This window comes from Lepidochelys olivacea (genome assembly GCF_965140295.1).
Source record: "Lepidochelys olivacea isolate rLepOli2 genome assembly, chromosome: 9".
NCBI classification, from domain to species: domain Eukaryota; kingdom Metazoa; phylum Chordata; order Testudines; family Cheloniidae; genus Lepidochelys; species Lepidochelys olivacea.
In genome coordinates, this window is record NC_140419.1 from 512,449 (window position 1) to 537,923 (window position 25,475).

At 39.4% G+C, this 25,475-nt stretch overlaps 1 protein-coding gene and 1 long non-coding RNA gene across 15 annotated transcripts in view; both read right to left on the bottom strand.

The window, feature by feature from the left end:
• DLG1 (discs large MAGUK scaffold protein 1) overlaps window positions 1-25,475 on the bottom strand; it is a 427,573-nt gene that overhangs the window by 339,263 nt on the left and 62,835 nt on the right. The gene's annotated exons all lie outside the window — the stretch shown is intronic.
• Window positions 15,194-18,408, bottom strand: LOC311526138. The gene is made up of 2 exons (XR_014712955.1): window positions 18,158-18,408; window positions 15,194-16,530 (listed from the first exon to the last, which is right to left on the bottom strand). It is a non-coding gene; the product is annotated as an uncharacterized lncRNA (long non-coding RNA).

Here is a 25,475-nt window from a genome sequence, read left to right on the forward strand (position 1 = left end):
CCTCCATTCAAACCTAGCTGCTCCAGCCTGGTCTGAAAGCTCAGCTGTCCAGGTATATGCTTCTGAACTCTGACTGTTTATAAGATTCAGCCAGGGAGAGGACAAGACAGAACAAATAATATGGAAACAGTGATTGTGGGAAGGGAACAAAAGGCAGGTAGCCAAAAGAGACAATGACCTAGTGGGAGGTACACAACCTCAGAAAACATTCAGGTTTTATAGTTAACCATCATAATTCTCAATTATGCCGTGGTGTGCAAGAGACCCAGGTGTTCCATATTTTGGGTATCTACCATACACTTTGCGCTTGTCTGTGTCCATATGCTTACAGGTTTGAAGGTTGACAGGTATTTCATCATGAAGTTAATTCCTTTCATTCTGATACATCATATAATCAAACGTTCTGCAAACTGGATTAGGCCTTCAATGACACCTGTGTAAATCTACTGAACACTAAAGGCCAAATTCTTTGCTAGCGTAAATTGGAGCAGCTCATTTGACTTCAGTGGACCTGTATCAATTTAAACTAGCAAAGAATTTTGCTCAAACTCCATCACAGATGTCACTGAAGCCATCATTTGGCCCACAGAACCTTTATGGTTGGTAGTGATGATGTATGAGAAGAAAAGAACTCAGCTTGACTCCCAAATCGAGTTCACAGGTCTGGCAGTTAGATTTTTGTTAAGTTTATAAACTGAATACATTTGATAGTAAATCAGTAAGGCAAACACGAAAAGGTATTATGGGTTTTCTACAATACCTGTTCAAAGTACAATTAATATTTTAAAGTTCTTGTACAGGATACGAGCACAATAAATGTAATGGTATTCAACTTATCCATTCAACCCATCAGAATTCACACCTTCCACAGAGTATTTGAAACCTGATACATATATCACTAAGCCCTCCCCTCCAGGGATGAAGTTTGTTTTTGTTTTTTTTAAATAACCGTTCTTTTAATGGCAAACCTCATTAAAACAGACGGCAGCAACAATCTCCACAGACAGCCGAAAACAACTGAAGTGGTTAAAACAAATAGCCTTAAATTGCAACTTCAACATAACCACATCAACAAAGAATTCAGCTTCTTGATAGACTTACGGAGACAGCAGTCCAGATGGTTCATCAAGCAGAAAGTGAATTAATCAAAATCACATGTCCTCAGCTACCAGTTGGTCCACTGACAACACAAAAGACATGCATCCAATGAAGTGGGTATTCACCCACGAAAGCTTATGCTCCAATACGTCTGTTAGTCTATAAGGTGCCACAGGACTCTTTCCTGCTTTGACAACACAAAAGAACTGTGATAATTAAAATTCTCTCAAGAATGGAAAGAATGTTACATACAATGTAATCTATCTTAAAAGTACACAGCACCCCCCCCCCCCACATACACACACAGTAATAAATCTTTACTAAGTGTTGTGGCATCTCAGTATTAGTTGAAGAATAGCAGCTCATCTTCTGCACAAATATAAATATAAAAACAACAAAATCTCTAAAAATTAGGGCCAGAATTTTAAAAATATGGCCTTGGGTTTTTTCCATTTAACACATTTGCAACTAATGTTTTCACTCTTGCACTCAACATTATGATTTCCATGTTATCAAATAGTTCAAAAGAAAAAATGATAAACAAAAAAGAAATCAGGCAAACAGGAACATGCACACTGCAAGAAGAGGAGGGTATCCTTTTCCGTATATAAAATCAAAATCTCATTTTGGCAAGGAAGTCAGTAAGTGATCCGGGGAGGTCCGGGATGACTCATGGCGATCCCAGGAGGTCCCGGATGACTGGAAAAAGCCTAATGTAGTGCCCATCTTTAAAAAAGGGAAGAAGGAGGATCCTGGGAACTACAGGCCAGTCAGCCTCACCTCAGTCCCTGGAAAAATCATGGAGCAGATTCTTAAGGAATCAATTTTGAAGCACTTAAAGGAGAGGAAAGTGATCAGGAACAGTCAGCATGGATTCACCAAGGGAAAGTCATGCCTGACTAATCTAATTGCCTTCTATGACAAGATAACTGGCTCTGTGGATGAGGAGAAAGCAGTGGATATGTTATTCCTTGACTTTACAAGCTTTTGATACAGTCTCCTACAGTATTTTTGCCAGCAAGTTAAAGTAGTATGGCCTGAAGGAATGGACTATAAGGTGGATAGAAAACTGGCTAGATCGTCATGCTCAACGAATAGTGATAAAAGGTTCCATATCAGGTTGGCAGCCGGTATCAAGCAGAGTGCTCCAAGGGTCAGTGCTGGGTCCGGTTTTGTTCAATATCTTCATTAATGATCTGGAGGATGGTGTGGATTGCACCCTCAGAAAGTTTGCAGATGACACTAAACTTGGAGGAGTGGTGGATACGCTGGAAGGCAGGGATAGGGTACAGAGGGACCTAGACAAATTAGAGGATTGGGCCAAAAGAAATCTGATGAGGTTCAAAAAGGACAAGTGCACAGTCCTGCATTTAGGACGGAAGAATCCCATGCACCGCTACAGACGAGGGACCGAGTGGCTAGGCAGCAGTTCTGCAGGAAAGGACCTCGGGATTACAGTGGACGAAAAGCTGGATATGAGCCAACAGTGTGTCCTTGTTGCCAAGAAGGCTAACGGCATTTTGGGCTGTATAAGTAGGAACATTGCCAGCAGATCAAGGGATGTGATCATTCCCCTCTGTTCGGCCTCATCTGGAGTACTGTGTCCAGTTTTGGGCCCCACACTACAAGAAGGATGTGGAAAAATTGGAAAGAGTCCAGCGGAGGGCAACAAAAATGATTAGGAGTCTGGAGCACATGATTCATGAGGAAAGGCTGAAGGAACTGGAATGATTTAGTCTGCAGAAGAGAAGAATGAGGGGGGATCTGACAGCTGCTTTCAACTACCTGAAAGGGGGTTCCAAAGAGGATGGATCTAGACTGTTCTCAGTGATAGCAGATGACAGAACGAGGAGTAATGGTCTCAAGTTGCAGTGGGGGAGGTTTAGGTTGGCTAATAGGAAAAACTTTTTCACTAGGAGGGTGGTGAAACACTGGAATGCGTTACCTAGGGAGGTGGTGGAATCTCCTTCCTGAGATATTTTTAAGGTCAGGCTTGACAAAACCCTAGCTGGGATGATTTGGTGGGGGATTGGTCCTGCTTTGAGCAGGGGGTTGCACTAGATGACCTCCTGAGGTCCCTTCCAACCCTGATATTCTATGATTCTATGAAGTGTAAGATGAAGATAATAATCAAGCTATATGATCATCTATTAAAATCAATTTTTTTCAGAGGTCCTGATCGTTGGCAACATGTGGTACAGTGGGGGAGGGAAGGAAGGAAGGAATGGTACAATCTGGCTTTATGCCACTTGTACATGCCCCCAAAATCCCAAATCTTTGGGCTGGTTCACCGCTGGTCCAATCTGCCATTCTCACAACTGAGGATTGCCAGAACACAATGAGCCCTTTTGCCATGCTTTCAACACCCCACCCCACAGAGGGACCTGAGAGGGGATGCATCATAAAACCACATATGACAGCTCTACAACACCTGAGAATTTCACTCACACCAGAAAAATCCCCAAATAGCCTGTTTAACTGTCATTTCAACTACTTTGCACCACAGAGACACACTAACCAAAAGAGTAGAGGGGCAAAGAGCTGAACTAAAATTCCTAAAACTACCTCTACCCTTAGTTTACATTGTGTAAAAAAAATACAGTTCAGAAGGGGTCGAAGACATGATTTTACTAGACTATTTTCGCAAAGATCAGATTAATTGGCAAGTTGTGAAGGTTACGTACTCTACTTTTATACTTCAAAAAATGACTTGTTTTGGGTTTGACAGTAACAGACACAAAGTGACTGAACATGAGGTTTATCTCAGATTAGTTAGTGCCTTACTGGTTATGTCCTGTTTATATTTTCCCTAGTACGGATCCTAAAAAGCAGCAAAAAGGTGACAAAAACATCCCAAAAGCAACACTAATGCTTAAACTCTGTCTTTCAGTACAAAGACTGGGCAACAAAATGGCAGATTAAATTCAATGTTGATAAATGCAAAGTGATGCACATTGGAAAACAAACCCAACTGTACATATAAAATGATGGGGTCTAAATTAGTTGTTACCACTCAAGAAAGAGATCTTGGCGTCACTGTGGATAGTTCTCTGAAAACATCAACTCAATGTGCAGCGGGAGTCAAAAAAAGACAACAGCATGTTGGGAATCATTAAGAAAGGGACAGAAAATAAGACAGAAAATATCTTATTGCCTCTATATAAACCCATGGTACACTCACATCTTGAATACTGCATGAAGATGTGGTTGCCCAATCTCAAAAAAGATGCATTGGAATTGGAAAAGGTTCAGATAAAGGCAACAAAAATGATTAGGGGTTTGGAACAGATCCGTATGAGGAGAGATTAATAAGATTGGGACTTTTTATCTTGGAAAAGAGATGACTAAAGGGGGATATGATAGAGTTCTATAAAATCATGAGTGGTATACAGAAAGTAAATAAGGAAGTGTTATTTACTCCTTCTCATAACACAAGAACTAGGGGTCACCAAATGAAATTAACAGGCAACAGATTTAAAACCAACAAAAGGAAGTATTTATTCACAAAACGCACAGTCAACCCATGGAACTCTTTGCCAGAGGATGTTGTGAAGGCCTGGACTATAACAGGGTTCAAAAAAGAAGTAGATCAATTCATGGAGGATAGGTCCATCCATGGCTATTACCCAGGGTAGTCACAGAATGGTGTAAGTAGCCTCTGCTTGCCAGAAGCTGGGAATGGGTGACAGGGAATGGATCACTTGATGGTTCCCTGTTCTGTTAATTTCCTCTGGTACAGCTGGCACTGGCCATTGTCGGAAAACAGGATACTAGGCTAGATGGAGATTTAGTCTGACCCAGTATGACCATTCTTAAGCCTAGGCAGTTGGTCTATGGAATTGTGAGTTCATCTGGGGCTGAAGAACAGTGGAAGAAAATCTTCCCTAAACCTCTATTTGGAAAAGTGGAAGCTTTGGGCCTCAGGGACTAACTCCACATAATGGGAAAATGCATGATGTCCAAACTAAAATATCAGTCTATCTCCCTGAAATCTCATGGATGTCTAGCTGTCAGCTCAAGCCATCTCCACTCCCTCCTTTCTCAATCCCTGTGGACACCACCACCATTTTAGCTATCACTGAGGCCCATAACCTGGGTGTCATCTTCGACTCAGACCTGTCCCTAGCTCATCAAATCCAGGCTATGTCTAAGTCTTTTAGATTCTTTCTCCACAACATTCCTAAAATATAGCCTTTCCTATCCATCCATATAGCTAAAACTCTGTTCCAGGCTCTAATCTCATGTCTCAATTACTGTTATATCCTTTTCTCTGGCTTGAACAAATTCAATCTACCCCCACTCATATCTTTCAAAATGCTGCTGCAAAAATCCTTTTGCTAGCTCGTCACTTTGACCATGCCATCCCTCTCTTTGCTTCCCTCTACTGGCTCCTTCTTCGTTCTCATATAAAACATAAGCTGCTTCTCTTCAGTTTCAAGGCTGTTCACAACCTCTCCACACTCTCCCTATCTTCTCTCATTCAGCAACAAAACATCAGCTCTTGACTCCGATCACCCCATGGTGTCAGCTTCCATTGCTCAATTGTTAAATTTCCAAACAAGCATCTTTGTACTTTTTCCCATATGTCCCTTACATCTGGAAAGAGCTTGATGCCAACAAAAAAAACCTGAGAATGACTAGGCTACTGCTAGTCGAGAGGTCATCTAGTCCAGTCCCCTGCACTCAAAACAGGACTAAGTATTATCTAGACCATCCCTGACAGGTGCTCGTCCAACCTGTTCTTAAAAATCCCCAATGATGGAGATTCCACAACCTCCCTAGGCAATTTGCTTAACCACTCCGACAGTTAGGAAATTTTTCCTTATGTCCAACCTAAACCTCCCTTGCTACAATTGAAGCCTGCTGATTCTTGTCCTATCTTCAGAGGTTAAGAAGAACAATTTTTCTCCCTCCTTGTAATAACCTTTTATGTACTTGGTAACCAATACTGTCTCTGTTTCTTTGTAATCCACCATTGTTCTGTCTGTAGCCATCTATCGTCTTGTGTCTTACACTTGGTTTGTAAGCATCTGGGAGGAGGCAGGGACTGCCTTGTGTTCTATATTTGTACAGCACCTAGCACAAAGGGGTCCAGGAAGGAAGCTTACAAGAAGTGGAAACTTGGACAGATGACTAGGGAGGAGTATAGAAATATTGCTCGAGCATGCAGAGGTGTAATCAGGAAGGCCAAAGCACAATTGGAGTTGCAGCTAGCAAGGGATGTGAAAGGTAACAAGAAGGGTTTCTAAAGGTATGTTAGCAACAACAAGGTGGTCAGGGAAAGTGTGGGACCCTTACTGAATGGGGGAGGCAACCTAGTGACAGGTGATGATGAGCAGGTGAGCAGCCCTAAGTGGTGAAAGAACTGTTAAGGACTATTTAGAAAAGCTGGGCATACACAAGTCCATGGGTCCAGATCTAATGCATGCGAGGGTGCTGAGGGAATTGGCTGATGTGATTGCAGAGCCATTGGCCATTATCTTTGAAAACTCGTGGCGATCAGGGGAGGTCCCGGACAATTGGAAAAAGGCAAATATAGTGCCCATCTTTTAAAAAGGGAAGAAGGAGAACCTGGGGAACTACTGACCGGTCAGCCTCACCTCAGTCCCTGGAAAAATCATGGAGCAGGTCCTCAAGCAAACCCATTTTGAAGCACTTGGAGGAGAGTAAGGTGACCAGGAACAGTCAACATGGATTCACCAAGGGCAAGTCATGCCTGACCAACCTGACTACCTTCTATGGTGAGATAACTGGCCCTGTGGATATAGGGAAAGTGGTGGACATTATATAACTTGACTTTAGAAAAGCTTTTGATACGGTCTCCCACAGTATTCTTGCCAGCAAGTTAAACAAGTATGGACTGGATGAGAAGGTGGATAGAAAGCTGGCTAGATCATCGAGCTCAACAGCTCGATGTCTAGTTGGCAGCTGGTGCAGTGCCCCAGGGATCAGTCCTGGGGCTGATTTTGTTCAACATCTTCATTAATGATCTGGATGATGGGATGGATTGCACCCGCAGCAAGTTCGCAGATGACACTCAGCGGGGCAGAGAGGTAGATATGCTGGAGAGTAGAGAGAGGGTCCAGAGTGACCAACACAAATTGGAGGATTGGGCCAAAAGAAATCTGACGACGTTCAACAAAGACAAGTGCAGAGTCCTGCACTTAGGATGGAAGAATCCCATGCACCGCTACAGACTGGGAACAGACTGGCTAAGCAGCAGTTCTGCAGAAAAGGACCTGGGGATTACAATGGACGAGAAGCTGGATATGAGTCAGCAGTGTGCCCTTGTTGCCAAGAAAGCTAACGGCATATTGGGCTACATTAGTAGGAGCATTGCCAACAGATCAAGGGAAGTGATTATTCCCCTCTATTCAGCACTAGTGAGGCCACATCTGGAGTATTGCATCCAGTTTTGGGACCCCCCACTACAGAAGAGATGTGGACAAATTGGAAAGAGTCCAGTGGAGGGCAACGAAAATGATCAGAGGGTTGGGACACATGACTTAAAAGGAGAGGCTGAGGGAACTGGGCTTGTTTTGTCTGCAAAAGATACAAGTAAGGTGGGATTTGATAGCAGCCTTCAACTACCGGAAGGGGGGGGTTCCAAAGAATCACAGAATATGAGGGTTGGAAGAGACCTCAGGAGGTCATCTAGTCCAATCCCCTGCTCAAAGCAGGACCAATCCCCAACTAAATCATCCCAGCCAGAGCTTTGTCAAGCCAGGCCTTAAAACCCTCTAAGGATGGAGATTCCACCACCTCCCTAGGTAACCCATTCCAGTGCTTCACCACCCTCCTGGTGAAACAGTGTTTCCTAATATCCAACCTAGACCTCCCCCCCACTGCAACTTGAGACCATTGCTTCTTGTTCTGTCATCTGCCACCATTGAGAACAGCCTAGCTCCATCCTCTCACCTAGGTTGTTCTCAGTGGTGGCATAGGACAGAACAAGGTGCAATGGTCTCAAGTTGCAGTGGCAGAGATCTAGGTTGGATATTAGGAAAAACGACTGCACTACGAAGACTTTAATATATGCCTCCACCATGTTCCCTTTCTGAATCTTTTCAGATGACTATGAAATAACGCAATATCCCCAGAGGTAGTCAATTATTTTTTGTCAAGATCCAAATGTCTTGGTCAAGGTACAGTTAAGGTCCAGGTTTCAGAGTAACAGCCGTGTTAGTCTGTATTCGCAAAAAGAAAAGGAGTACTTGTGGCACCTTAGAGACTAACCAATTTATTTGAGCATAAGCTTTCATGAGCTACAGCTCACTTCATCGGATGCATACTGTGGAAAGTGTAGAAGATCTTTTTATATACACACAAAGCATGAAAAAATACCTCCCCACTCTCCTGCTGGTAATAGCTTATCTAAAGTGATCACTCTCCTTACAATGCACATGTTAATCAAGTAGAGTAGGGGCGTTAGGGGACGAGACCTGAGGGGGACGAGAGCTACTTGCGCTATATTGATGACATCTTCATCATCTGGACCCATGGATAAGAAGCCCTTGAGGAATTCCACCATGATTTCAACTATTTCCATCCCACCATCAACCTCAGCCAGGACCAGTCCACACAAGAGATCCGCTTCCTGGACACTACAGTGCTAATAGTCATTATGCAAGGTAACCTATTTCCCCTTGTTTTTTCCTACCCTCCCCCCTTCCTCGGACGTTCTTGTTAAGCCCTGGATTTGTGCTGGAAATGGCCCAACTTGATTAACATACACACTGTAAAGAGAGCGATCACTTTAGATAAGCTATTACCAGCAGGAGAGTGGGGTGGGAGGAGGTATTTTTTCATGCTTTGTGTGTATATAAAAAACATCTTCTGTATTTTCCACAGTATGCATCCCATGAAGTGAGCTGTAGCTCACGAAAGCTTATGCTCAAATAAATTGGTTAGTCTCTAAGGTGCCACAAGTACTCCTTTTCTTTTTAGTTAAGGTCCAGACTCCGGAGGAACATGTTTTCATACCACAGTAATGATGATAATAAATAGAAAGATTTCACGGTCTGTTCAAAAGTGTCTGGCGGTCCAGATTTGGCCCATGATCCACCTATTGACTGCCCCTGCCCTAGATGCAGAGGGATGCAGGAAGTTGCCTTTATGAGATGAGATCACTTATTTCACATTTAGTCATTGCATTTGATGGGTCAGATTGTGACAGAGCTTGAAATTTAGGCCAACCTCCCTGCAGGAAGGGCAATGTTTTCTGTTGTCAGGAGCAACAAATCTTGTTTTGGGGAGGAACAAGAAAGAGAACCTACCTAGTATCCTGGGATTTTATTTTTTTTAAACAGGAAGTAATCTCTGCCACAAAAAGGGTCAATTTAAAAGAAAGCTCAATATTAAAGATGTTTCTGATATACTCCCTAAAATCCTATGGATAAGTACCAGAAGGAAAAAGTAAAACTGCAAAAATGGAAAGACATGGGATAAGCACATTCAAAAAAGAACTACGCTGTCATGAGACAACATCTCATCATAACATAGGACACTGGAACAAATGTCTCAGAGAAACTACGGAGTAGTGGAGGACATGAAATCCCACCCAATATGCAAAGCAGGTGGTAATCTCAGCTGTAGAACAGATTAATCTCCATTTTTTTTATTGTGTTAGCAGTCATGGAATACCTTCTCCAAATAAACATCCATTTACTTTTCACAATAATTTGTTGGTTATAAGAGGAAAACCCAAAAATCTGAGTAAAATTAATTGTTTAAATATTCTCTTTCGTGTTTGCCACTTAAGGAAGGGAAAGTTTCGCTGCTTGGAGCAAACGCCATTTCAACCAACACAGGACACTATACATGAAGATCCTCAGCTAAACATACCTTTCCTGTCACTAATGAATCAAGAGCCTCCTGGCAAGCTATTAAGATCCCATTCCTCTACTCTCCTTCACAGTTATACCTGACACTTATATTTTCAGTTTCTCACATCCTCTGCAAGTAAGTACTCAAATAACCAGACATAATCAAAATATTATGTATTATATACCTGCCTTTTAAATATTCTACATGCAAACGTGACCAACTTGCTCATTTTATAACAAAGTATTAAGACAATATAGTAGTAACAATTAAATAATTATTTCCCTCGACAAATCAAACTTAAAATAAACACTTATTTTAAAATGTTGTAAATCCGATCAGATTCTATTTGATGCAAGGGATCCATCTATCAAAGGTTATCCGCTTCTGAAAGTTTTAGAGGAAAAACAGAGTAATTTCCATTTAAAAAAAAAAATAATAAAAAACTTTCACCGCCAACTTGCTATCAGACAAATACTGACCAAGCTAGTGAACTTTCTCCTTCCCTGTACTTCTTGCTGTAACTTATTATCCTGTCTTTAGCACAGAGGTAGACAAGCTTCGTTACTAAACATTTTCCACATTTTTTTTTCTCTCTCACTTATTTTTGCTTGATTCACTCTATAAATCTCTGTTCAATTAAGCTGTGGGTTAACAGTATAGTTAAGATTTTATGCATATGTTTTCACATTAACAATGCATTCCAAACCAGAGACTAATATCTGAATATAAAAGTTAACTCAACATGCACTCACCAATCTTACCATTTAAAGCAAATTATAATGAACTAAATACAAAATCAGAGGAAGATTTTAGAGAATCATAAAAACAGTCAGGAAGGTTCTACTGTAGGCTTATGACTAGGCTTATAACTATTGCTTTATCCATGTACTAATTAGCCATTTATGTTTTTCTGAGCACGTCAAAGCCATGCACCAACTCTTAAAATTGCACAGCTTGGACTTCTTCACCATGAAGGAGTAATTCCTACAACAGCTCTGTTAAACTGCTTTTTACAAAAAAGAAATTGAGGGGAACATTGTTACCATACCCTCACCACCAATTTCCCTTTTTAATGAAACCAGTTTAACACAATAGACCTAGAAGATTTTCTTTTTACAATCTTTAGTTGAAAAGGCAGCCAAGGACCGTAGTGCTCCCTCCTATGTCAGTCAACTCACCCTCTTATCTTCCCCATTCCATCCACGCTCCTAATTCTTTTTGAAGTTTACAGAATCAAAAGACAAACAGGCTATGGGCTTCAAGTGGGCTTACAGAAGAACAATGGAGATAAGGAAGAGCTACTTCCACCTCTCCACTACCTGCCCATCTTATTTTAGTTGCCCTTTCAACAGTACTGTTTCCAAGTTCTTGGGTTCATTTTAATGTAGGGAAACCAGGGCTTTTCAGTTTCTACAAAAACTACTGAGTTGAGAGTGGACTTGAAATGCTAATGAAAGGCCAAAAAGGCTCCCAGGAGACAGACAGCAAGTAAAACAATGGCCAAATGAGGCCTGGGAACATAAGAGAAATAAGAGAGAATATAATATATTTTGAAAATTGCACCCAAGGTGTTTTATATAACCTACTACTCAGTATTTCCTCCGACTGTTGTACTGCAAGATAGTTTTCATAGTGGAAGGATATGATACATACATCCAAGAAAAAGCGGTGTTAAAACATTTTTGTTTAAAAACAATTTGAAATTGTAGGTCCTCACCAACACCAACAAAACAGCAAGTACATGACTGAGCTGTTGGTGCACCTCACAATACACACAAGCATACACCAACAGCATACTAATGTACTCCTTATAGCCTACAGTGAGGTCCTGTCAACTCTCTGATGAATAAGGCTTTAAAAATAACTGACATATTAAGTTTATTTATGAATGTGAGCATCCTCCTAACATGCTTTGGTTTTACCATACATTTATATTCCTTGAAATTTTTAAGTAACAAAATAATTAACTTACTGCATGACAGATTACTGAATCTATTCTTATTCCAAATACAAAACAAACAGCAAATACAGGGCAATACACAGTGCCTCTGTCCAATTAAAAGTCTCAACACTGCCAATATAGCAAGGACAAGGGGGTATAGTTGGTGCACTCCAGGATCCTATATATAAATTGCCACTTGGCTAAAAAAGAAATAATATATTAGAGCATCTGGGTCTCAGATAAGTCACAAGATCTTGTTTTCTGGTATCCAGAGTATCTCCTCCTTTGAAGCATGTATATCAAGAAAATAGACCCCTCAGATGCCTACAAAAGTGTTCATGTAGATTTTCATTTTGCCCAAAGGGTTGATCATAGTAACAGCTGCAATAAAAACAACCTGTTACTGAATAAAAGATCAGTGTTTAACATCTTACTGAATTTACTAACAGTTACAAAATTGTATAAGAGCAGAGAATTATCCTACCAGATTGAGTCTCATGGTTTGGTGTACTCAAACCCAGGAACCTGAGGAACCTTTTGTGGAATAGGTGAGTGTCCACATAAAAGCAAGAATCCTTCGTGTTGAAATCTGCAAACCATGTGCCCTTCTCCACAGAGGGGATTACTGATGCCAAAGTGATCGTGCAGAATTTTGATTTTCTAATAAAGACATTCAGCTGGAGTAGATCGAGAACTGGTTTCCATCCAATGTTTTTTTTCTTGGGAACTAAAAATGTAGGGAGTAGACCTCTTTCCCTTGATGATGAGGTGGCACATGCCTTACAGCTTCTCACTGAAGAAGAGAGTCCACCTCCTAACAAAGGATCTTCTTTGAGAGTGCTCCCTGAAAATGGGCTGGGAATGGGGTTTGTATGATTGGGAGGTGACAAACTCAATTACATAGGCAGAATCAATCATCTCTAACACCCACGTGTCTGTCATTAGTGACCTCCAATTGTGAGCAAAGTGGGTGAGGCAGCCACCAAAGATTTGGGGGGCAGTGTAAAATGGCATTAACACAGGAACATAGTTCTCAAACATCTTGTAAGAAAGAAACACTTAGCTAGAGGGTAAGGCTGAGCTGTGGCAGAAGATGTGGAGAAAGCCAGGTGCCTAGGTCTTTGTATCCTCTGGCATTTATGCTGTGGTTCATAACAGTGCTGATGACACAATGGCTGAGGGTGGGGTGTCTTGCTCTGTATGCTTGTTTGTGGCATCTCCTTTCTGGAGCCAGCATATAAATGCCCAGAAAGCAGAGGGTTGTTCTAGAGTCTGAACAAGTGAAGAGACTCAGGGCACGTCTTCACTTCACTGCCGCAGCAGAACTTTAATATGGCTGTGTAGTCGCAGCACCAGTGCTCGGAGCTCACAAAAGCTTATGCTCAAATAAACTGGTTAGTCTCTAAGGTGCCACAAGTACTCCTTTTCTCTCTCTCTAGAGCTCTCCCAGCGCTATAAAAAAAAACCACCTCCACGAGGGGAGTAGCTCCCAGCACTGTAGCACTGTCTACACTGCCACGTTAAAGCGCTGAAACGTGCAGCGCTCAGGAGGTTGTTGTTTCACACCCAAGTGAAGAAGTGGTAGTGCTGTAAAGTGGCACTGAACCAATCTTCTCACTGAACCAATTACCCTTATTAAATGTCAGCTCTTCAGTAATATTTGATATTACTGAGGAACCCCAAGGAATGTAGCCAAGATTCATGCCTCATGACGACTGGCCAAGCTATCCCTCCAGAAACAGTATCAGCAGCATCCACTGGAGCCTGCGATGGTAGGTGCGATCCTTTCATTTGTGTGTCAAAACTGAAGTCAGTACTTACACATCCTTATTATTTCATGCCATACTCATGTGTTGACTAAGATGGAGTCAGGGATGGATCTCTTCTTCTAGGAGCAGATTTTGAAGAGGTTCTGTCTTTGTGCTTGTGAGTGCGCCCCTTGCTCTTGTGAGAAGCCTTGGGAAGGGATTCCTTGGGCTTAGAAGTTGTTACCTCAGCTCCTGAGCTTGTGCTTGGCGGAGCATATTAACATAGACATAGGATGTCCCTGGTCCTGATCCAACTAGGAAATGTTTTGATAGTTAGGTTTCAGAGTAACAGCCGTGTTAGTCTGTATTCGCAAAAAGAAAAGGAGTACTTGTGGCACCTTAGAGACTAACCAATTTATTTGAGCATAAGCTTTCGTGAGCTACAGCTCACTTCATCAGATGCATTCAGTGGAAAATGCAGTGGGGAGATTTATATACACAGAGAACATGAAACAATGGGTGTTACCATACACATTGTAATGAGAGTGATCAGGTAAGGTGACCTATTACCAGCAGGAGTAATAGATCACTATTGTCACTATTGTCATGTTTGTCACTCATGGAGAAGGAGTGGGGACAGGAGATAAAATTCTTAAACCCCCGGACTCTGGGCACAGTCCTTGTCTGTGGGAGAAAGAGAGCCCCCAAAGTGGGAAGTCTAAGGTATACTAAATCTAATAAATACTAAGAAGTATTTACTATACATATATTTATTTACAGATCAAGATGAAAAAGATGGAGGTAGCTGTGGACACAGAATTACAACTCAGGCTATGTGGCGGGAAGAAGGAACTGGAGAGGCAGTGGTCCACAACACTCCTTATACCCTCAGTTCCAACTGCACAGGTGCAGACCAATGAACATCACTTGTTAGAAATCTCCAGCTTCAGGTGCATGGCACATATGTGTACCCACATGTGGAATGCCCATAAGAGCCAGCACTCAAAGCAGAACCTAGAATTTTCTGGAACTCAAAACAGCCCATCCACTTTAAGGTAAGGGTTTTTAAGATATTCTAGAATGATACCTTAAGTTGAAAAATTTTAGCCTGGGATGATTTTTCTGTGGCCAAATTATAAAACCATAAAAATATGGAACTAACAGTTGAATCTGCAACTCACCTTAGCTAAGGTTCAAATGTGCCTCTGTAATACAAACAATAATAAAAGGAAGTGTTTCTGTAGCTTGTGTGTTTTCATACATTTCTAGACTGATCAGGGTATAAGGAATTCAAATATACATGGGAATTAATGCCCAATACATAACAATTTCATCCAAAAAGTTTATAATTCATACTCAACAACACTAACATGGTAAAATTTTGTATTTTGTGAATAGGCTTTTGCCATCAAATAATGGTGCTGGTGTTTCCTTTAACAACTAAGACAACAAGGGAGATGCCTCTAAGGCAGTAGCATAAGGCATCTGTCCAGTTCAGATAAGGGAGACAACCTCTTGCAGTTGCAGAATAGTTTTTTCTTATGTGAAACTTCAAAGAAAGCATGAGAAGCATGCATAATTTCATTGAAATGCAGAGATTTTATGTCAGTTTCAAAAGAGACAAAAATGTAAATACAAACAATTGCAAAGGCATCAACAAAAACTTGTATGTGACAACTTCTATTTGTTCTCAAATTTCATCAGGAGCAAATAACTATCAAATTCTATATGGACTAATCAAGGAATCATGAATTTTCTTATCCATTTGAGTGTGTAGGGAAAAGATACTGCAAAACGGAAAACTTTTCATTTAATACAACTCTCCACATGAGCTCAGTTTGCTCTACGTGTGTGGAAATGAAAAGCTTATTCTCCCTTACTGCACCATAGATGCAGCTGATCAATATACTGTCATTTAAACATTAATTCTTCAGCTTTTTGATAACCTACAGTATTCAAAGTGGTTCATGTTTGAAGGTAATATTTTTACACTTATAAAAGAAGTAATATCATTTATTAATGTTTTTCCCTTTTTAACATTTCACAAAATTCACAAATTAGGATTTCCGAGTTACATTACTTCTGCATTATCTGTGCATCAGTCACTTCAATAAACAGTCAGTGAATTTAAGATTTGGGATTTGCATGGCTGCAATACAAAGGACATAGGTGCTGCATTAGCAGTAGTAATAATCTGTGCCTTTAAAAAGGAATAAAAAGACTGATGTTTAAGACAATTTGAGAACTATAATAAATGTGGAACTGCTGGGAGTTTTATTACACTGAAAGGAAATATTCTCTTATTTTTCTGTCAGATGCATTTCAGTTTAAATGAATATTAGATATCCAAATAGCTTCACTAAAATCATTAAAGTTCTATGATTACATTCGAAATCAGACCTTTTAAAAAAAGCCTCCTAGTTGTTCCTATTTCTGCATAGGTTGAAAGGATTAGTACTGGCAGCAACATCACTACAGGCTCCCCACAGCAAGGCCCTACAATGTTCTCTATAAAATTGCTTAAAAATACTTTTTCCTATTGTTCCACCAGGGGGCAACCATGACCCTCAACTGGTATTTAGAGACCTTGAAACTGTAAATGGTCATAGCTTCCGTTTCCACAACATATAGCAAGGCCAAGAATCAATCCAGAGCCTATAATACACATATTATACCTCTTCTACACACAGACACCATACCAGATATAACTTATTAAAGTTAAGGCTAATATAATTGGTCTATTCATCATCGTCATCATGTTCCCATTACATCTCTGGCGATTAGGGCAGCGAAGAAGCTCCTCCACTCTTGTCTGTTTCTGGCAAGTCTTTCAATGGTTCCCCAGCTGTGTCCCAGGTTTTTCAGCTCAGCTTCCACAGCTCTTCGCCATGTTGTTTTCAGGCGGCTTCGTTTTCACTTGTGTTAGGGCACCCGTTAAAAAAAAAAGCAAGGAATTTTACTATATATTGAGTCACTCCCACCAAGCCCTTTAGAGCGGAGACAAGTTTTATAAGTTTGTAAAGTGCTATATAAATTTGTGCCACTATCAGAGATCATTAATAATAATATATTTGGACAGATATAAAAATACAGATGCACAAATGAGAGCATGTACAGTGAAAACCGTCACTACTCATATCTGACAGAAAATAATGACTTTCAAAAAAAGAGGGTAGCTTCTAGATGTTTTATTTTGCACTTAAAAGGAAAAGGTTTGTCTCCACAATTTTTATATGGCAGACTTTAAGAACATTACATATTTTAAAACATTTTAACTCTCTCCTTGGATAGCATCATTCTTGAGTTACTACATATTACAGAACCTGCTACAATCAGAAAGGGCTTTTTGTTTGTTTTTTCATTTATTTAAAGGGACAACGGGAATCTCATTAAGTAATGTCTATTCCAGTTTTTTTATTTATATAAAAAAATTAAATTTTCAGACTCTCTAAAAGCATGCTGCAGAGGATTTGTTTGCAAAAAAAAAAACAAAAAAAAAACAAACACCTAGCTAAATCCTTGTCTAATGGAAATGAAGGATTCAGATTTAAACATTATGTTTAGATAAGCAAATTAAACCCATTCATATAAATTTAGATTTACACTATGAGAAAATTCTTTGTGCACCATTCTAGGTATGTATTTTTTCTCTAATAAGTAACAAACCCATTCCATTTTCAAATATCCCTCAAATCATTAACAGACTACATCAACCTGATTATATATAGGCACAAAACAAGTATTTCTAAATCATAATGAATTTACCTGAAGATTGTATTACATAAAGTTAAATGTAAAATTAAAATACATGAAGTCTCAAATTGCTGTGTTTTCAAACTACCTGTTTCATGTTCTGTTAAATTATGAACTTTGGTTTCAAAAGTAACTTTTACCCACACATATTCAATCTTTTCAACAGAAGGCTTTCAATGTCTTGAGTTCTATTAATATAATGTAATATATACACTAAACTTAGTACAATAAAATAAATATTTTGGAAAACACTGAATTAAAGATATTTCATTTCATTATTAAGAAAATTATTAAAGTGTATATATTTTATTACTCTATAACCCAAACAGTTGATTTCAACCTAAAATGACTAACAGCCTAAGGGCACTGTTAAACCCAAACCTGCCACTAACATTTGCTTCTATCAGTATGATGTCAGGAGGCATTTCCAGCCCTGCATATCAATGGAAGTCTCCTGTGTATTTAATTCTTTACAGCTGAAGAAAATGAAAGCCAAGTGCAATAAACGATTACATGATGATTAATGGAGAATGACGACATTTTACATGTAGCATTCAGCAAATTCAAAAGATCCTTTTGCATAGCATCTTAACAGCAAATGTATATAATTCATTACTTTCGTCAGATTCACAGAGCACTGGTAATTGACTGTAATAAATGGAATAAAATACACACCATTTAATCTGAATCTTAATGTATAATCACATTACTTTAACAACATAATGACTTAATCACTAAAATTCTATTAAAAATTACACTCAGATTTTCAGGAAAGCCTATTTAGACCCACCTTACATCCAAACATTAAGGATATGGTGTTGTTGGTGCATGCCACTTTACAGTGGCAGAGCATCGGAGAAAAGCAATCCAAGTTTTTGATGCTAGGAGACATTTTTTCAGACCTTGGGCACTTCAATCGATCCGTTATCGAGATTCCAGAAAAATGCCTCTGTAAATGTTGCTTGCTGCTTGTTTTTGACATTTAATCCAGGTCCATAATGCTGAAAGATAAGCTTTTATATAAAAATAGATTGCATTCTTCAGGAAATTTTTCTCCCTTAGAAATCAGTTCAGCCTTTTAGGACTGCAATTGAAAAATCCTTGTGTCCATTTTCAAAACATTAGACCCCTGCTTTCTATTTAATTATAATGATAATATCAACATGAACGGAGAACTGTACCAAGGCCCAAAGTCTTACTGGGATCCTCGCAGCCAGAACCAAGACTCAAATCACCAGGGCAGCTCCACCTGCTGCAGTGCAAGGTCTGCTATCTCCTCCACAAGAACACAGGCAACTCTAGCAAAGCCACTATGCTGGTTGCTTAGGGGGAGGGGCACAAGATGTTGCAGCAAGGGACTCATTACATGGCCCGATAGAGATGAACCCAACACTCTTCCTGGAAGGTGCTTTCGCACTGCACCAGTGACCATAACAAAAATCTGATTTAAACACACATATGCATAACTATAAAAAACGGAATCGGTATGTTTGATGATATAATGTGTAATTTATATTAGCTCTTTCAGGGAAAAGATACAGGCAACAGTGAAAAAAATCTAGCTTCATACATACATAATGATCAAGATCTTAATCCTGAACAATTCCATCAAATAAAAATCAGATGAAAAATTAATATTGATCAGATATCTGTCACTATGTTAAAACAAACTATTAAAGATGGTTTAAGAAAGTTTTAGTCAACTCAAAATGTCCTCCCAAATTTAGTAGAACTGTTAAAGTTAAAAGACACAGCTAAGAAAATAAGTGTATTTTCTTGTAAAACACTCTGAACCAGATACTCTATAGATTTTTTTTATTTTTCTCGACCTAACAAACCATGCATAATCTAGACTATGCAAACCATTCGATAAATACTAGGTTTTACACAGATATTCTACTTATTCAAGAGAGAAGACATCTAAACATATTTTAAGTATTTTTTTAATTCAAAGACCACTAAAGCATTTTTCCCTAAAGCTAAAGATCTTTTGCTTTGCATTTATAGTATGTCAATACTTAGCTGTTGCACATTTTAAAAAATTAATCCTTGTTGATCCGTCAGGGTCCATACTAGGACTAGAAGTATATTTTATATTATACATTTCAATTTACCTTTTTTTAAAAAAAAAAAAAACACAACCAATGCACTGGTTGTCAGAATTTCTAATGTAATGCATTAATTCCTTACAAATAAATTATTTATATTAGATACAGAGGAGAATGTGTCCCCAAGGGATTAATATTGCATGATTTTTCCTGCTTTCTCACAGCATAAGCTAATTAAGATTTTTTTAAAGACTTTCCCTTAATTACTAGTATTCCAGCCACAATGCATCTGTTTTTATACTGACAGATCACTGTTTAGGCTCCCCCGAAGACCTCTTCCACTTGGCTCCCCAAGAATTCAATTCAACTCGAATCTAGTTCCTGAGATTCCTCTATTTGGCATACCGCAAAGCTACACTGAGTTGATCAGACTCAATATCTTCATAAATGATCTGGAGGATGGTGTGGATTGCACTCTCAGCAAATTTGCAGATGATACTAAACTAGGAGGAGTGGTAGATACGCTGGAGGGTAGGGATAGGATACAGAGGGACCTAGACAAATTGGAGGATTGGGCCAAAAGAAATCTGATGAGGTTCAATAAGGATAAGTGCAGGGTCCTGCACTTAGGACGGAAGAACCCAATGCACCGCTACAGACTAGGGACCGAATGGCTAGGCAGCAGTTCTGCTGAAAAGGACCTAGGGGTGACAGTGGACGAGAAGCTGGATATGAGTCAGCAGTGTGCCCTTGTTGCCAAGAAGGCCAATGGCATTTTGGGATGTATAAGTAGGGGCATAGCGAGCAGATCGAGGGACGTGATCGTTCCCCTCTATTCGACATTGGTGAGGCCTCATCTGGAGTACTGTGTCCAGTTTTGGGCCCCACACTACAAGAAGGATGTGGATAAATTGGAGAGAGAGTCCAGCGAAGAGCAACAAAAATAATGAGGGGTCTGGAACACATGACTTATGAGGAGAGGCTGAGGGAACTGGGATTGTTTAGTCTGCAGAAGAGAAGAATGAGGGGGGATTTGATAGCTGCTTTCAACTACCTGAGAGGTGGTTCCAGAGAGGATGGTTCTAGACTATTCTCAGTGGTAGAAGAGGACAGGACAAGGAGTAATGGTCTCAAGTTGCAGTAGGGGAGGTTTAGGTTGGATATTAGGAAAAACTTTTTCACTAGGAGGGTGGTGAAACACTGGAATGCGTTACCTAGGGAGGTGGTAGAATCTCCTTCCTTAGAAGTTTTTAAGGTCAGGCTTGACAAAGCCCTGGCTGGGATGATTTAATTGGGGATTGGTCCTGCTTTGAGCAGGGGGTTGGACTAGATGACATCCTGAGGTCCCTTCCAACCCTGATGTTCTATGATTCTAAGAATAATGGGTGTGCATAGGGCAGTGGTGGGCAACCTGCGGCCGGCAGGCAGCCCATCAGGGGAATGTGATTGCAGACAGTGAGACATTTTGCTGACATTGACCATCCGCAGGCACGCCCCCCCACCCCCCATAGCTCCCAGTGGCTACGTTTTGCCATTCCTGGCCAATGGGAGCTGCGGGAAGTGGTGGTCAGCATGACCCTGCAGCCTGATTTTTCCCACAGCTCCCACTGTCTGGGAACAGCGAACCGTAGCCACTGGGAGCTGCGGGGGGCTGTGCCTGCGGATGGTCAACATCAGCAAAATGTCTTGCGGCTCACAGTCAGATCACCCTGATGGGCTGCATGCAGCCCGTGGGCCGCAGGTTGCCCACCACTGGTATAGGGTGTACCACACATCCAAAGTTACACAGCAAACCTCTTCCTTTATATACAGTTATACATTAGATTGCATTTACTGCACACTATAACACATTTTGGGACTGGCTTGGTCACTGTATAAGAACCAATCCCTGTACAGCCCACACTTTGTCCTTGCCCAACTTATTCTTTACCTCATCTTACCTTCCAAGCTTATCTTATCCCATTGTTATCTTGTCCATTGTAAATGATTCCCTGGATGTTCCCCCTTCTCTGTTGCTACTACAGACATTCTGTTTCTAGCCCTGATCCTGCCTCCCAAAAAATGAGGCCCCACCTGTGTCCAATTACTCACATCAAGCTAGGCCCACAATCACACAAAATGGCATCTAAAATAGAACACCCAAACTTTAAATAAAAAAATTGAGACTTGCACATTTCAGTATCTTGTAAAGCTTCTTCCCATGATCTCATACCCCCTCAAAACATACCTCTTCACCTAAACTCAGAACACTAACTTCACTGCCTGCTCTGACCTTTCACAATCTCCCTTTTAATTCATTCAGTTTACTTGGTAAACTCCTTGAGGGAGGGACTTTGTCTACATATTGTAAAATGGTAAACACACTTCTTACATTAGAAGTGAATAATAAAATTTCATAAGATCATGAAGTTACAATGGAAACCCACTTTGAAATAAAAAAATAAAATACACAAACTGATGAAACTAAAAAAAAAACCCCATATATTCTGGAGAATAAATAGCACCACCAACCCACCTAATAGATATAGCACCAGTAATAACACACAAATGACGCCTCTGCTTCTGAAGACACTCCTTTTCCAGTAAGACAGACAAAGATTATAAATGTCAGCATCCCTATACTTGGAAGCTTGAGTTATATTTTCAACTTGCCCCTAGTACCTAATCAATATCTCCAACTTCCCTTCAAGTTTTCAGGGAAGCAGTACATGAATTTCAGATTGGGGGTGGGGGTAGGGGCAGGAAAGGGGGGGGAAGGGAAATCGCACTAATAACTATATTGGAACATTATGGAGAAAGATATTCACAATAATCCACAAAAAAACTCACAAAGATATTAAATGATCACTCTATTCCCCGTTTAGCTACATTCTCACTATTTCGTGGACTTTTTCTACATGTACATCCAAGCCCAAGGACAAGCCAGAAGTGTACTAAAGAGCCCAGTCAATTTTAATAATTTAAAAACCTCTGCTCCTCCTTCAGCAGGTCAGAATCACAGTATGCCATTTGTAGTCAGGGGATAGCAGGGCTGGCAGAGCAAATTCAATGCACATCACTCCAAAACAAAAAATGGAAGACAATCTGTTAGTCATGGATCACTGACTGTACACCAACAGTGCAAGGAAGTCTCTGTCCCATAAATAAACCCTTTTCCAACCAAGGACACAAAGCAACAAGCAATCTTACTTCCATACCCCTAATGAAGAAACTCTTGGTAAAAAGAAAAAAAGTCATATTATATATAAATGACCATTTCATGATAACAAATAGGGTGAAAACAAAGCCAAATGTGGTTCTGAATGTTGCAGAAACAGCTCTCCAAGATGCAGAGAGCATAAGCTCTACTGTGCTATGGGCACAGCAGAATCAATAAAAAGGAAGATATGGTGTACACAACTACAAAGGATTCTATCAGTAAGATATAATGAACAGAAAGCTTCAGTAACTTCAGGCAATTACATCTACATGGTTGATGAAGGCTACATACAGACTCCAAATAACTTAGCCATACATCTAGCTGTAAACAGAACCTTATATTTCTGTATAATATTACTAATCCTTATAAAACAAAAATAGAGACAGTTCAGAACTTTTAAGGAAGTATCTTTCAGTGCACACATAAAAATTCAATATAATTGATCTTACACCACTAATATAACCCCATTCAATTTAATGAAGCAGTGTGAAACTTTACAGGGCCAAATCATGGGATTGAGGTTGATGTTGCAGCTGCTACTTTTTTCAGCCAAAAATGTGTTGTATTGGTTGAGGCTTTTTGTACACACCATGCAATGAATGTTATTTGCACTCATTTCAGACACTGTAAAGGCAGTGCTGTCATCAATTATCTGGTTGTGTGCAGAGAAGAGAGATATTCAATGCACTCTAAAACCTAGACAAAACACGAGGAGCCTACACTGGAGCACTAAAGCTGAATATCCTTTTTTTAATTAAAACTAAACTATCACCATATCTTTAAATAGGATTTTTATTATTTTTAAAACAGTAAAATCCTAAAAAGACTAGACTGAGAAAAACATTTAAATACCATTAAGACATTAGTTCCTCAAGTTTTAAAGCTTCTTCAGTGTCAGTGAAACCATTTGAGAAATGTCTAGTTTGCAAAGTTTCAACCACATTTTACAAGAGCGCTAGCTCCCTTCAGAATGGAACTATTACAATTTATACAAAATGTTATACTTCTTGACATCATATGGAACATTCAGACAATGTTTTATAGATATATTTATAATTTGCATACTAATGTACTAGCCCTGTGGAAAGGAAGGCACAGGGCACTCTACAAGCAACTCAATCTACATCAGGTTTCAGAGTAGCAGCCGTGTTAGTCTGTATCCGCAAAAAGAAAAGGAGTACTTGTGGCACCTTAGAGACGAACAAATTTATTTGAGCATAAGCTTTCGTGAGCATCAGTTTCAACTAGACAAGAGGCATTATTTCAAGGTCCAAATTTTAAGTGTCTTATTTATTTTTAATATAGAGTAGGTATCTGGTGGGTCAGTATTGAAAGATCTTACAGCATTTTAAGGAGCACAGTGTCCACAGAATTCTTAAGATTCTTAAAATAGCCATGGGACATGTAGTAATAAACTGAATTCTTGAGTGTTCTTTACTACCATAAGCCACAAGAACAAACTGGCATTCACGGTAAACATACCAGATGACCATAGAGATAGTCTAATAGAACTACCTATCTCCCTGCAGAGGTCTTTTCCATGTTTCATTTTAACATACAAAGTTAGTTTTCAGGAAAAAGCAGCAAAAGAGGTCAAAAGAAACACACTTTAAAGCTTTCAAAAAAAAAAAAAAAACACCTGCATATGTTTAATCAAAAAGATACCAAAACTGACAAGTGGTCTGCTTATGACTGCATACATAAAATAAACTGCTTTTATTCTATGTTTACTTAACAGTAATTTGCATCCTACCTTAATAGGCAACAAAAATGATTCCCACTGCCCAATTAAAAACACGAACATCTAGGTGTTTAATTAGTGAGCAGGATTTATTTATTACAAACATTCTTAAGACAGGCAGAAGTAAATGGCTTCATTTTACTTGGTTCTCTCTTTCAGGCACCCCAAAACTCCATCATTAAGTTTTCTTCATAATTTTGGGAAATATTCATTGATGATTATTAGCTTGAAAAGAAATGGTTGTCTTTAGCCTTCTAGGCCAACTAATTTTTTCTATATTTAAATTAGGAAGTCATGTAGATTTACATTTAAAGAAGAAAGGGGGGGGAACTGTCAGTGGAAACAAGAAAATAAATGTTATTTTTAGTTACATAAAAATAGTATATAAAAGTCTCTTAATAAAGAAAACTATTCCTTTTTTATCCTAATTTCAATTACTTCAACTAGATTCTAAGTATGGTTGTTTGTAATAACCAGACCTAGATGTGCCAACACTGTAGAAAAGTATTATATATTTACATTTAAGATTAGATTTCTTCTAAAGGATGCAATATTGTTCTTCCATACCACCAATTACTCTTATACTTTGCAATTATTATTTTTATTTGTATAGCATTTCATACACTTTAAAAAGGAAACAAACATCTTGTTTTAGATCCTTTTCTAGCACAACCTCACTTGGACTACCATAATGGATCTTATACAATTTAAAGCAGGTCACATGCAAGTATCAGTTCTTTGGCTACAATTTAAATAGCATTTATCAGCATTATGAAAAGCATATGACGTTCTATAATTCATAGATTTTAAGGCCACTGGAAGGGACCGTTGTAATCAACTAGTTTGACCACACAGGACACAGAACACCTGTAAAACACAGGACACAGAACTTCCACAAACTAAATTCATTTGAACTAGAGCATATCTTTTTTTTTTTTTTTTTGAGAAATCCAATCATTATTTTACATTTGCCAGTGATGAGGAATCCATCATGACTGCTGGTAAATTATTCCAATGGCTAATTACCCTCACTGTTAAAAATGCATGCCTTATTTCCATTCTGAATTTCTCTAGCTTCAACTTCCATCCACTGAATCTTGTTATACCTTTGTCTGGTAGA